Source organism: Pipistrellus kuhlii, unplaced genomic scaffold (genome assembly GCF_014108245.1).
Source record: "Pipistrellus kuhlii isolate mPipKuh1 unplaced genomic scaffold, mPipKuh1.p scaffold_m20_p_10, whole genome shotgun sequence".
NCBI classification, from domain to species: Eukaryota; Metazoa; Chordata; class Mammalia; order Chiroptera; family Vespertilionidae; genus Pipistrellus; species Pipistrellus kuhlii.
The window spans coordinates 15,947,436-15,960,593 of NW_023425405.1; the positions used below are offsets into that span (position 1 = coordinate 15,947,436).

The window sequence follows — 13,158 nt, forward strand, 5'->3', positions numbered from 1 at the left end:
TAATTCCTGCTACATCAAATACCCTACTGGCAGGGTTAGCTTCATACTTGACCTGAAATAACATGTAGGTCCTATCTAAATTATGCTTGCTGTCTGTTTTAGAGCCAGGCTTGCTGCTCATTACACTCACTTCCTCTTTCTGCCGAGCTCAGAAGTAGACTGTATTTCCCAGCCTCCTGTGCAGGTAGGGGTAGTCATGTGACTGAATTCCAGCCAGTGAAATATTCAACGGTGATATGGGCTATTTCCAGGCTGGACCACAGAAACACTCCATGTGTAATAGTCTCTACTTTTCCTTCTTTTGTTGCTGATCTTTTGCAGAGAAATCTAAGGACCAAGCCACAAGAGTGAAACCACCAGGTGGAAGAAACTAGATTTCCTGAATGACACATGGAAGACAGCCTGTCAAACAGGGATATTTCCTGTGAGTAAGAAATACATTTCTATTGTCTTTGTCTTACCGTACATAGCATACCCTAACAAATTCACTTTTCATATTAAAGCCTAAAATAGACCTCCAAGAGTGGTAATCAAATAGCATAGCTTTATTCTTAAGGAATCTATTAAATGATATCCCCTATGTTCTTTATTGATAACCTGGATGTAGACATCAATGTTTTCATCAAATTTAAAGGAAATACTAGCACTCCAGGAAAAGTTAAAATAGTAAATGATATTCAACAATGCCATAGACCCAAGGTGTCTTAATATTAGCAAGGCATTTGACAAGGCATCTACAATAAAATAGTGAATTAGGGACACCCCTCAATGAATTCAAAGCTGCTTCAACAATCATACCCCAAATGATTAATGGACACATTTATGTCTGCAGAGGGTTCTGCAATTGAAATAGTGGGCTGGTCTCTTAGTCTTGTTTTAGTCAACATTTTTACCAATGTCTTGCTTGAGGGTAGAGTAGGTATGCTGATCAAGTGTGCTAGTGACACAAATCTGGAGAGGATAGAAATAAGAAATAAGAGAGCTGACAGAATCAAGATCCAAAATTATCTTGACATGCCGCAATGCTGGGCCAAAACTAACAACATGAAATGTAATAAGGATAAATGCAGGGTCTTGTTTTTAGGTTCAAAAGTGAATTATAGAAACAGAGGATGGAGAACATGTAACTTGGCAGCCATTGATGTAAAAAGGCCCTGGGGGTCTTATTTGAGCAGAGGCTCACTTTGCGCCAGCAGTGTGATGTGGCTGCACAACCTGAGCTGCGCTTGCACTCCTCGGTGAAATCTGGGTTCTTTATTTTAAAGTTCTGTGTATGTTGGAAGAGTGACAAACTAGAGGCTACACAGAAAAGGTGATGAGGATGGTGAATCAAGATGTCCCTGTCTCTGCACCCATAGCACACTGTTCATGACCTTTGGGATGTTGCCTCATTCTTCCAGCTTTGCACTATAGTCTGTCTTCTCCACTGGATTACAAGCTCAAGTAACAAAGGAATAATAATAATAATAATAATAATAATAACAACAACAACAACAACATCAATAATGGTTAGAGGCAACACTGATTGAGTTCTTCCCTTGTGCCAGGCACTTCTCTAAATACATGTGTTGTCTATTCCACCTTCCTGGTAGCCCTGAGAAATGGATTATACCAATGTCCCCATTTTACAGATGAACTAAGGCATGGTGGGGTTAACTCCCTAAGTAATTGGTGCAATCATGGAACTGTAAGGTTTGAAACTCAGGAAACTGAAGTCAGAGATCACCAAGACATGTTAAAGTAAAGTTTATTCCCCAGTAATGAGCAGGACTCATTATGGAGGTAGAGAAATCAGAATTGAAGGAGTGCGGAGGGGAGAAAGGACCCAGCTGGGCTGCCTCCAGATGGACATGGAGGGAAGCAACATGTGGCTGGTCTGAGAGGTCTTTTAAGGGGAGGAACAGGAACGGGTTGGACCCAGGGCGGAACAGGAAGGGGTGGACTCCAGGGCACTTTGACACTCGCTGATTGGTGGTCTCTATAGCAGATGCCAGTAATGTCATGACTCTGCTCACCAGTCAGGGGAAGGGAGAATTTCACAGGAACAAAGGCAGGCAATTGGACTCTAGGTCTGGTGCTCTTAACTCACGCACTATCTGCCTGATCCAGCAGTGAACCTCCCCTACCTCAAGCCCTCAGTTAATGCTCATTTTAACAGGGGACCAGAGAACAGCACATAGAAACCAAGTTATGGAAAGAGCTGTGGAGGGGTAGGTAGCACTCCTCCCTGATTAGAGCTGGGGACTTGTCTATAGTTCATTACATATAAGGAGAGAAATATACTTAGGAGGTTTGGGTGCCTGTACTAAGTCACATGAATAATAATGTTCTGTTTTACAGTTAGTTTTTGGCTCTCAAAAACATTTTATTTCTTATTCAGGCACCATTGACATGTCGCATGATGTTAGTTTCAGATGTCTAAAGCCTTTTATTTATTATGATTTTTAATATGCTTTTTATTGTTGATAGTATTACACTTTTAAACAACCTTAATGTCCTTTAGTCCTCTGAGTCATCTTGTGAATTAAACATGGCAAACTTAGAATGAGCAAGCAAGCCCAGAAAGGTTACATTTGTTCTCCCATCTATGTATTTATTCAACAAACATTCACTAAGTGCCTATTATGTTCCAGGCACTAAGGCAGCTCACAAGAACCTTGTAAAGTAGGTGTTATCTCCATTCCACAGATAAGGAGATGGAAGTCCTGAAGACTGCATTAGCACTAGCACTGGGAGACACACACACACACACACACACACACACACACACCATACTGTATGTATAAGATACGTCTGGGCCCCCATTATGTATCTTTCAAAGGATGGGATTGGAACAGTCATTTCCTCGCTGCCTCGTTGTCCAATCTCAGTCCCGTGTGCTAGAAAGGAGTTTCCATGATATCTAATTAGTAGTTGAGTAACTAGTAGTTGGGCTCTTGGTACCCAATATGGTGTTCTTACTATGAGACATGTGGGGAAAAAAATCAAAGTGACATTTGTGCAAAAGAGAGTCATTACTAGCAGTAGGGGTGAGAATAGAAATAAACACCTCTTAAAAAGTGAGATCACCCTTGGAGAATGCTTTGAGATCTTTGGGAAAATGTGACTGAGGGTGGGTGGAGCGTGCTGGGACACCTTCCTTCTGTGGGTTCCAGACATTCCAGGCTCCTGGCCTCCCAGCTGTGGAATGTCCTGGAATGTGCTTGAATCCGTGTGGGATGTGGGGCCTGGGTGCAATGAGGCTTGGCTAGCAGGGGCTGGTCTAGACCCACCTGAGATCTCTGCTGTGTGTGGTTCAGCAGCGCCCAGAGCCCAGAGCTAGAGCCGGGAGGTGCAGAAATGAATAGGAAATGCAGAACTCATCCCTGCAGGGCTCCCTGTGAGCAGAGGTCAGCCTGGAGCAGGAAGAACACAGGGGACCATCTGTCCGTCCTTACCAGTATCCACCATGTCAGCACCCACCCGGGCAGTGAAGGGTAAGGAGTGCTGGTAGTGGAAGGGGAGGCAGAGTGTTTGGTCTCAGGTCCGGGACATTCTTGGAAACCCGCCTGCTTGCCTCTCCGCCCTGTGCAGCAGCCTTTAAAGTCACGTCCATAAAAGATCCTTCAGGGAGGTTTGGTATGCTTATCGGGAGAAAGATTTCTGTTTCTCTTTGGGGGAGGCCTTCAAGACCCGTACAATTCCCAGCACTTCCCAGAAGAGAGAGCAGGGGAAGGAAAATTACTACCTGGGGATCAGCCCCTTCGGCCCAGCTTGGTGCCTCTGTGGAGAAGCATCTTAACTTTCATTGCCAGAGGGTGTTTTGCTTCTAGTGAGAGGAGAGATCAGAAAGAAAATAAAAGCACAAAAAATGAGAAACAAAGAATTCCTGAAGGTCTGATAAGCAGTCCAACTATGCACCAAAACATAAATATTTGGCTAAATTAGTGACTCCAAATGCTTCATATTTCCCAAATTGAGTCGTACTTTTATTATACTTTGAAGTTTTTCAGCTCTTGACAATCCTGTGCAAATCTAAGGGAGTGGGGGTTTGAGTTCATTTCTCTCCCTGAAATCCCAGAAAATACTTAGCTTCTTCTCCCTGATGCATGGTAAAATGGTTTTGCTCTTTTGCTGGCCTTCTCTGTACAATCACTCAGGTAGCATTTTATTAATGAACACAAGGGGTATGTACTGGAAAACATTACCTTGGAACTGATCTAAAAACCCCTAATGGGCTCTGGTCAGCGTGTTCAGTGGTTAGAGCATCAGCCCGAAAATGGAAGGGTCACTGGTTCGATTCCCAGTCAAGGGTACACACTTGAGTTGGAGAGTTCACTCCCTGCCCCCTTTCAGAGTATGTAGGGGAGGTAACCGGTTGATGTGTCTCTCTCATATCACTATCTCTTTCCCCCTTCCTCCCATCCTCCCTTCCACTATCTCTTAAAAGCAATGGAAAAAATATCCTCTGGTGAGGATTAACAACAACAAAAAAATAACTCCAATGGTTTTGAAAATATCTGCATCCTAATATATAATCTGTGACAGTGCTGTAGACTAATTTATGTTCACCTAGTGTTGAAATACCTTCTGAGATTTGCATAACTTTATTCATAGAGTTTCTCACAAATATATTTGTGCCATAGCATGGTAGAAATCACTTGTTCCCTTGGGCAGAAGGATTAACATCCATAAAATTTAATATTTTGCATCATTTTCATGCAGTTGATTAGTTTCCTCAACCCAGTCATCTAATAAATTAAACAAAAAAATGGCAATCAGATCAGTTGTTTACTATCATTTTTAAAATAAGCCAGATGGCTGAAACTGGTTTGGCTCAGTGGATAGAGCGTCGGTCTGCGGACTGAAAGGTCCCAGGTTCGATTCCGGTCAGGGGCATGTACATTGGTTGCAGGCACATCCCCAGTAGGGGGTGTGCAGGAGGCAGCTGGTCAATGATTCTCTCTCATTGATGCTTCTAACTATCTATCCCTCTCCCTTCCTCTCTGTGAAAAATCAATAAAATATATTTAAATAAATAAATAATAAAATAATAAAATAAGCCAAATGTGCTAAGGTCTATCAAACACCAGACCTCTCTTTTCCTGCAGCACGCATATTTGAAGGAATTAAATTAATTAAACATTGAGCCCATTAGACTAAGGTGGCTTTAAAGCCTTGGTAGCCTACATTAGCTACCCAAATCTTAAGCCTGCAATGCCTCAAGGTTAAGAAATCAAAACCTGCCGGGACCGGTTTGGCTCAATGGATAGAGCGTCGGCTTGGGGACTGAAGGATTCCGGGTTCAATTCCAGTCAAGGGCATGTACCTTGGTTGCAGGCATATCCCCGGTAAGGGGTGTGCAAGAGGCAGCTGATCGATGACACTCTCTCATCGATGTTTCTAACTCTCTATCTCTCTCCCTTCCTCTCTGTATAAAATCAATAAAATATATTTTTTTAAAAAAAAGAAAAAAAAAGAAATCAAAACCTAAGCACAACCAATCACAGTCAACTGGGCTTTCCCAATTCAGGCAACCTCTTATGCTACAGCCAATCAGATAATTTCCTTGCTTTGTGTCCACATCTTATCTATAAAGTCTTCCCCCAGTTCCTGCTGGTGGAACATTCTTAGCTACTCTAGTTTTTATGTTGCAGCCTGATTTTCATTTTTTGCTCAAAAATCTAACAATTTAATAAGCTTTAGTATATATATATATATATATATATATATATATATATATATATATATAAATTGATTTTGTACAGAGAGGAAGGGAGAGAGATAGAGAGTTAGAAACATCGATGAGAGAGAGTCATCGATCAGCTGCCTCTTGCACACCCCCCACTGGGGATATGCTCTCAACCAAGGTACATGCCCTTGACCGAATCGAACCTGGGACCTTTCAGTTCCCAAGCCGACGCTCTATCCATTGAGCCAAACCGGTTTCGGCTCAGTTTACCTTTTAACAAGTGGGAGGTCAAGGAGGAAAGATGAAGGAACAAAGCTCCATGGTTAAGCTCTTGGCCATTAGGAAACTTTTTCTCTAGTAGCAGTTCAGCATACTTCACAGTAATGAGAAGTAGCTTATTAAAACTTACAGTGGGTGGTGTTATGCAAAGCTGTCACTTTTTAGGCAAAGGAAAGTGGCTGAGGAAGTATTTCTCAAGCCTGCTCTCAGGCCTGAAGTCTCTGACCTCATTCCCAGGAAGCAAGACCAGGGACCAAATCCGTATGTTTCTGATGGAGTGAGTGTGCAGCTCAGAGTTTAATGCAGAAAAGTAGAGACCCTGCCTTTTTAGAGTTAGCTTTAAATATTTATTCTGTTCTTTTCTATCACAAAATATATGTGTGTGTGTGCCTGTGTAGGTGAGGAAGAGGAGAGAGAGAGAGAAGCAGTATGAGAGAGAACAAGCAAGGTTGATTACTGAATTTTATGTAAGAAATATTGAGCATATTAAAAGCACAGAATCTTCACCTATTATGCAGACTTTACCTGAATTACTCTGAAAGTAGGCAAAATCGAAGAACACTAATCCAAGTGAGCTCACTAGAATAAGATTCTTCAGTAAATATTACCTCTGAGTCTTCCTGGTCACTATAACCATCTGCAAGCCTCCTCAAAGGACCCTTTCCCTTCCCTTGACTCACCCACCCCATTGTCCCGGTCCTACCTAAGTTTCCGAAGGTCGTCTCTTTTTGCTCTTTATAGGGCTGTTGAAATGCCTATTCCTCCAGGAAGCCTTTCTTGGAGAAAAGAAATTATGATCCTCCTCCCTGTGCCAACCTCTCCCCCCCCACACACACACACACTTTCTCTAGACTCGCATAAAACTTGCACTTTTTTATGGCACTGATTTCATTATGCCACATATCAGAGCAATTTATGTTCACATCTTACCCCGTCTTCCTATCGCATCTGATTTGTTAGCTCCAGAAAGGCAAGATCTCTGACTGTGCCTTCATGGTATTGAGCACAGCACCTTGTAGGCACTGTGCTCAAAGGCACACAAAAGCGTAGGTTTATGCCCTAACCAGTTTGGCTCAGGGGATAGAGTGTTGGCCTGCAGACTGAAAGGTCCCAGGTTCGATTCCGGTCAAGGGCATGTACTTTGGTTGCAGGCACATCCCCAGTGGGAGGTGTGCAGGAGACAGCTGAATCAGTGTCTCTCTCATTGATGTTTCTAACTCTCTGTTCCTCTCCCTTCCTCTCTGTAAAAAAAATCAACAAAATATATATTTTAAAAAAACGTAGGTTTATTATTTCAATGAATGCATCCAAAGCCAGACCTCCTGCACAGCAGTGGCCTGCAGCCTACACGTTCTCCAGGGCATAAAAGAACGTTTCAACTCCTCTAACTGTCAGATAAAGCCATCCCTTCTTTTCTCCATCACAACGCAATCCCGAGCATCTTACATTTGGCCAGAGTGGACTGAGCTAGTTTAGAGCGTCATAGTTTAAGTAAACATTTTTCTTTTTCTTTTTTCTTAGGAACACATGACACTTTGCTGGACAAAAAGGAAAAATATCTGGGTGGGAGAAACAGGGTGGGGCCTCTGAAGCCTGCATTCCGCTAGCTACTGGATTTCCTTGAAAATAGCAAGCTGTTCTCAAGAACTCCGAATTAAAGTGCCTCCCTCACACTGCACTCAGGGTGCCTTTCTGAGAGAATTGAAAGCAGAAAGATGTGGGAGCTAAGAGCTAAGCTGAACAAAAGGTAACTATTTTAAATCAAAACATATGCAAGGGGCAGTTGCCACTCAGCTCTCACTCCTTGGACCTATCTTCTCTGATAAATTTCACTTGGCTACATTTTTTAAAAGGGGGGATTTTTAAAATTTATTTATTTTTTATTCTTTTTTTCCCATTCCTTAGAATGGCGATTTAAAATACACATTGTCTCCTTTTCGTGTCCAAGATAGTATGCCTTTCATCTCCTGGCTGTTCTAGATAGTAGTGGTGTGTGGTGGTCTGACTCTTAGTAATGAAAAGATAAAGAGCAAATAGAAAATGAGAAGAAGAAAAAAGAAAGTTGGAAAAGAAGGAATTCAATGCCTGTCTCTTTTGTTCAGTGTCCAAAAGTTTCAGAAGACTTTGGAAAGCTTTTTGTTGTTGTGGTGATGGTTGAATTTATTTCTCAGTTGGTGGTGGACAGTGTTATGTCATGATTGTGCGGGTGGGATGAAGCAACTGCTATTAGTTCAGGACGGCTAGAGGAAAGCTATGGGGCAGGCAGTGGGAAGAGCTTAATTGGGCTGGAATTTCCAGCAATGGTACCTTCAGGGCTCAGAGCTTGGATTCTGTCATTTGGATATTCACTTATTTGGACTTTTGGGAAAGAAGGAAGCTGGTGAGAAACAATGGCTGGCTGAAAGAAAAAAAAAATCAATTTGTCTAGTCACTAGACTCTAGTGAGGCTAGAGAAATAAAAAGAGAAAAGTGAGTTTATTTTTCTTCACAAATACAAAGAAATACCCGTCATGCCTGCAACTAACAATGGAGATGAGGCAATGAGGTAGGGCAAGAAATGGTACTTGTAAGGGACAAAGCCAGAAGATTGAGATCAAGGGCAGATGTTAGAATGAATCTAACCTTGGAGAATTTCTGGATGCAGAAGATCAAGATGCACTGCAGCCTAGGACCCAGCTGCTTATTCTAACATCGTGAAGGGATTCTGTTAGCCAATCCTAGAAGGGGTTTTTCAAAGCTCCACAGACAGCAGGAGGGTTCAGTGGTACCGAGGAAATGCATGGATTTCGGAGGCACCAGACATGCCAGGGTGGACTACATTTCTGTAATGTAATTTAATTTGAAGAACAGACAGAGGCTTCTTTCTAGAACTCAGGGTCAGACCAAGAGGTTCTTGATCTCACAGAAGGAGCAGATTCTCTGGCCTCTGAAAGTAATGGTGAAACTCCAGAGGAAACTAGTAGGTAGACAACTCTGGAACTAGAGAGGTGTGAAGAAGAGACAGAAGCTTGAGGAAGAACCCTTCAGAAATCCTAAGGCAAGTGTTCTGATAACACGAGAGCACTGGGAGCTGTGGGGTGGTGCTGTCCCTCAGAATCTGTAACCTCACAAGCATCTGAGTCAACACTCCTCCAATCCATGACTTCCTCTGCCACATTTCTGCCCATTGGCATTCCAGCCTGGGTTCAAAATCCTCCACTGAAAGGACACTTAGCACTTTACCATCCTTTCCAAACATTCAGCCTTTCCTCTGTCCCCTTCTTAATCAGGAAATCCCTTTTACAAACCCCACTGATTGCCTTGGACTTTTTCCCCCCTCTTTTTTTCCTATTCATTCAGGGCTTTAGCATTCATTCCCTGTGCTTTTTCTGTCAATTATGGTCCTTCCCGGAGGAAAAAAAAAAAAAAAAAAAAAAGCAAACAAGGCACATCTCTACTAGTTATTTGAACAAAGAGAATTTTATGAATAAAAACTGTTAGTAAATTATAAAACTGTTAACAAGGTCAGTGAAAGGGTACCAAGAGAACTCTAAGATATCATGGAAGAAGTAACAACTGGAGCAGCTATCACTCCTTGGACTGGAAGAACAAAAGGAAGAACTGAGGTTATTAAAATGTAGGAACTTAAAGGAGGGCTCCCACAGAGCTGGAATTCAGATTTCTGAGAAGAGGCTGCTTGGCTGGTGTTGGTGTCTCTGAGCTTGGAAGAGTGACCTCGGGAGACCTGGATTTCTAAGGAGGGAGCACAGATCAGCTGTCTTTGGGGATTGGGTGGAGGGCTGATGTGGCAAGTGTTGGAAACACTGCAAACCAGATTCAGCTGCTGCTTCTAGAAGAAACTGTTATTGCTCCCAGGACTTCAAGACCTGCTAGCATACAGGAACAACCCCTGTCCCTTCCTCCAGTCAGCCCAGCATCCTCCTTCTGGCGCCCCCTATTGGCTAATCAAAGAGGGGACCCTGAGATCAAAGCAGAAATGTGCTTGCTGTGCAGAGCAAATTGAGAAGGGTGAGTCTGGAGTTGAGAGGTAACACCTTAATAACTGGCACACCCTCCTTAAAGTTTCTAGGGATATATTATAGTTCTTGGTTCTTTCCGTTATAATCATGTATTTTTTGAGTACAGCTAGAATTGTATCTGTGGAGGACAGTTGGGGGAGACCAGGAAGCAGAGGAGGGCAATTGGGGGGGACCCAGCTAGCAGGGGAGGGCAGTTGGGGGAGACCAGGCCACCAGGGTAGGGCAGTTGGGAGCCAGCAGTTCTGGACTGTGAGAGGATGTCTAACCGCCTGTTTAGGCCCGATCTCAATGGGTGATCAGAAATCCTTCAAGGGGTCCCAGATTGGAGAGGGTGCAGGCTGGGCTGAGGGACCGCCCTCCTCCCCCAGTGCACAAATTTTGTGCACCAGGCCTCTAGTTATTAGTATAAAGACTTTGAGGCTGTATTACTTCCATCTCCCATTTCCCCTCCAATATTTTTGGAGTACAAAACACTAGGCACCTCTCATACTCTTATTCATTTTCTCATCTTATTGTCCTCTACAGGAACCACTTTCATAGGTTTATCAAGGCAATTGTCTCCCTCTCCTTCTTTATTTAATTTAAAGTTTTTCAATAATTTCTTCTAGTTTCTGGTAAATATCCTTCCCTAGCCAAGAACCCATCATTCATTCTAACACCTAAAACCATAGTTTTTTCTTTTAAATCTTGTTTCTCATTAGAGAGATTTTCAAATCTCTATTGGGACATTCAACTCCAGATCTTTCTCTTCAAAAGTCTTTTTTTTTTTTGTAGATCAAATTATAAGCCCATCATCTAAGCTATGGAGTACCATTCCTTGCCCATGGCCTCATAGTTTCTTTCTGGGTAATGTCATTCATGTAGCATTTTAGACTTCAGATTTCCAGAAGCAAATTAATAGAGATCTTCAGGTGGCAGAGGAATCAGGAGAGCAGACCTGAGAACTTAAAGGAATAACTTTTAAGAGCTTCATGATCCATCTTGGGCATGTGATATGGACAGAAAGCTTATTTCATGTACATTAAGTTGGGCATCTTGATACTGTCAGAAAATGGAACCATCTGCAGGATGCCAAAGAATTGTTATATAGCTACAGTAATCAATCAAATAATTTCCAAGTTAATTTATTTTTTATTTTGTGTTTGTATTTGCACATAAAGCCCAATGCTTTCAAAGGAATAAATTATTACTTCAGCATGTAAAGGTTTAGCTTCTTCTATTGGCTACCCCAAACTACCCAAATTATAGAAGTAAAACTATATATTATATTATAACACCTTCATAAATCAACTCCCAAGAGCCAGAGAAGAGGCATCCAGAGTGGGGAATTTCATATGTGTCCATGCATGTACAGAGTTCAGGTTCTAGCCAATAAATATATCAAGAATGCCTAACCACCACCAAGTAATTATGCAACTTACATTTCTGCCAATAAATTTTGAGGCTAATTTATGCGAGGTAGGACTATAAATCCAGTCTTTGCCCCAATTATCAAAAATGTGCTCTGCAATCTTGATATATTATTTTCAGAGAGAAAATAAACATGTCACATTGGGTTTATATTGCAAAATCTTTTGGAGGTTGGGATGAGATGGAGAGTCTGTCTGAAGAAGGCTTAGCTCTGAAGAGAATGTTCAGTCTAGACCCAGAAGCAGTGATGACATTATGAACCTGGAGTCTGAGCTCTCCTGTGAGAAAATGAGAGAAGGCATCTTAATTCTTCCAGAAAACATGATTAATGTCTGTCTCTACCTGAGAAATGTTAGTTTAATTGGAATATGGTGCAGCCTGAACATCGCTAGATTTTTAAAAGCGCACCAGGTAAGAAGTGGCTAGGGTTAACTGCCTTGGGAGTGTGGCTCCTAGCTCAAGGAGGACTGTGGCAAAGTCCGTTGGCAGGGATGCGACCAGGCCACAACGTGGGTTCTTCCCCCCTGTTGTTGCCTACACATTCTTTTTTTTATAATGACAACAATCACAGAGCACCATGATTCTTTTTTTTTTTTTCTAATATTTTATGGATGAGAGAGAAACATCCACCAGCTGCCTCCTGCCACCCCCCCGCCCCCCACCGGGTTGTGCCTGTAACCAAGGCACATGCCCTTGACAGGAATCGAACCTGGGATCTTTCAGTCCGCAGACCAGCGCTCTATCCACTGAGCAAAACCGGTTTCGGTGCCTCCACATTCTTTATGCTCCCAACTTGTAGCATTGATCCTGGATTATAAATTACCATCTATTACCTGCAGTTTCATGCTTCTGATTCCCAGGTACCTGCTGGTCCTTTTCCGGCCTGCTCTGACTCTCAAAGTTTGTATTTTCCTTCTGAGTGCTTGGTGCTTGTCCACTCTTGCAAACTCTGGCCTCCTGATTTCCCAACAGCCTTTACAAGCTCTTGCAGCTGCATTGACTTGAGGCAGGTATCTGACTCAGCTTTCTCAGCCAGGGCAGAGCCTGGGGATCTTCACAGATAGCCCCTGAATGTATTTATTAAGCATGAGACTTCTGTAGGATGGGGTGAGGTCCAGGCCTGTTCATCTAGATAGCAGTCTTCTTCTCTGCAGGAAACATCAGCAGAGCAATTCTGGATCAGACCAGCCTGGGTTTGAATCCTGAGTAAGGAAATCATAACACAGGGAGAGAGAAGAAGCCAAGGTGAGCAGAAGCTAGGTTCCCAAGCAGGGGCCTGAGGTAAGGTAGAGAGGAACATCATAAAGGGAAGGTAGTATGTGGGAGGGGAGCAGGGGGGTGGAGGGTGTTGGGGCGAAATGATGACAAGTAATGCAATCTTATTTAGGTAAACTTTAGGTAAGTAGTAAAATGTCAGTCTTGGCTACTGTAGTTTGTTCAACTGCCATTGTCATTTTTTAAATTCTACAACATATCCTCTTTGTGACTTTTTATTACCACCCTGTCTCAAGCACAGAATGGAAGTGCATATTATTCGGTTGAAATACATATATTCAATTTGCATTCATTTGATTACAAACAAGATTGAACATCTTGTATATGCTTACTGTTACTTGGATTTCCTCTTCCATGATTTCACTTTTCACATCCTTTGCCTCCTTTTCCACGCTCTATCCACTGAGTCAAACCAGTTTTGGCTGCATTCAATTCTTTTGATTAAAATAATATTTGGAGCCGAGACTGGTTTGGCTCAGTGAATAGAGCGTCGGCCTGTGGACA

The 13,158-nt window shown here is 42.5% G+C and overlaps 1 long non-coding RNA gene across 1 annotated transcript; it reads left to right on the forward strand.

The window, feature by feature from the left end:
* Window positions 1-309: 309 nt before the first annotated feature.
* Window positions 310-12,670, forward strand: LOC123651803. Its single transcript, XR_006740740.1, has 3 exons — window positions 310-424; window positions 7,472-7,697; window positions 12,534-12,670. It is a non-coding gene; the product is annotated as an uncharacterized LOC123651803 (long non-coding RNA).
* Window positions 12,671-13,158: the final 488 nt, after the last annotated feature.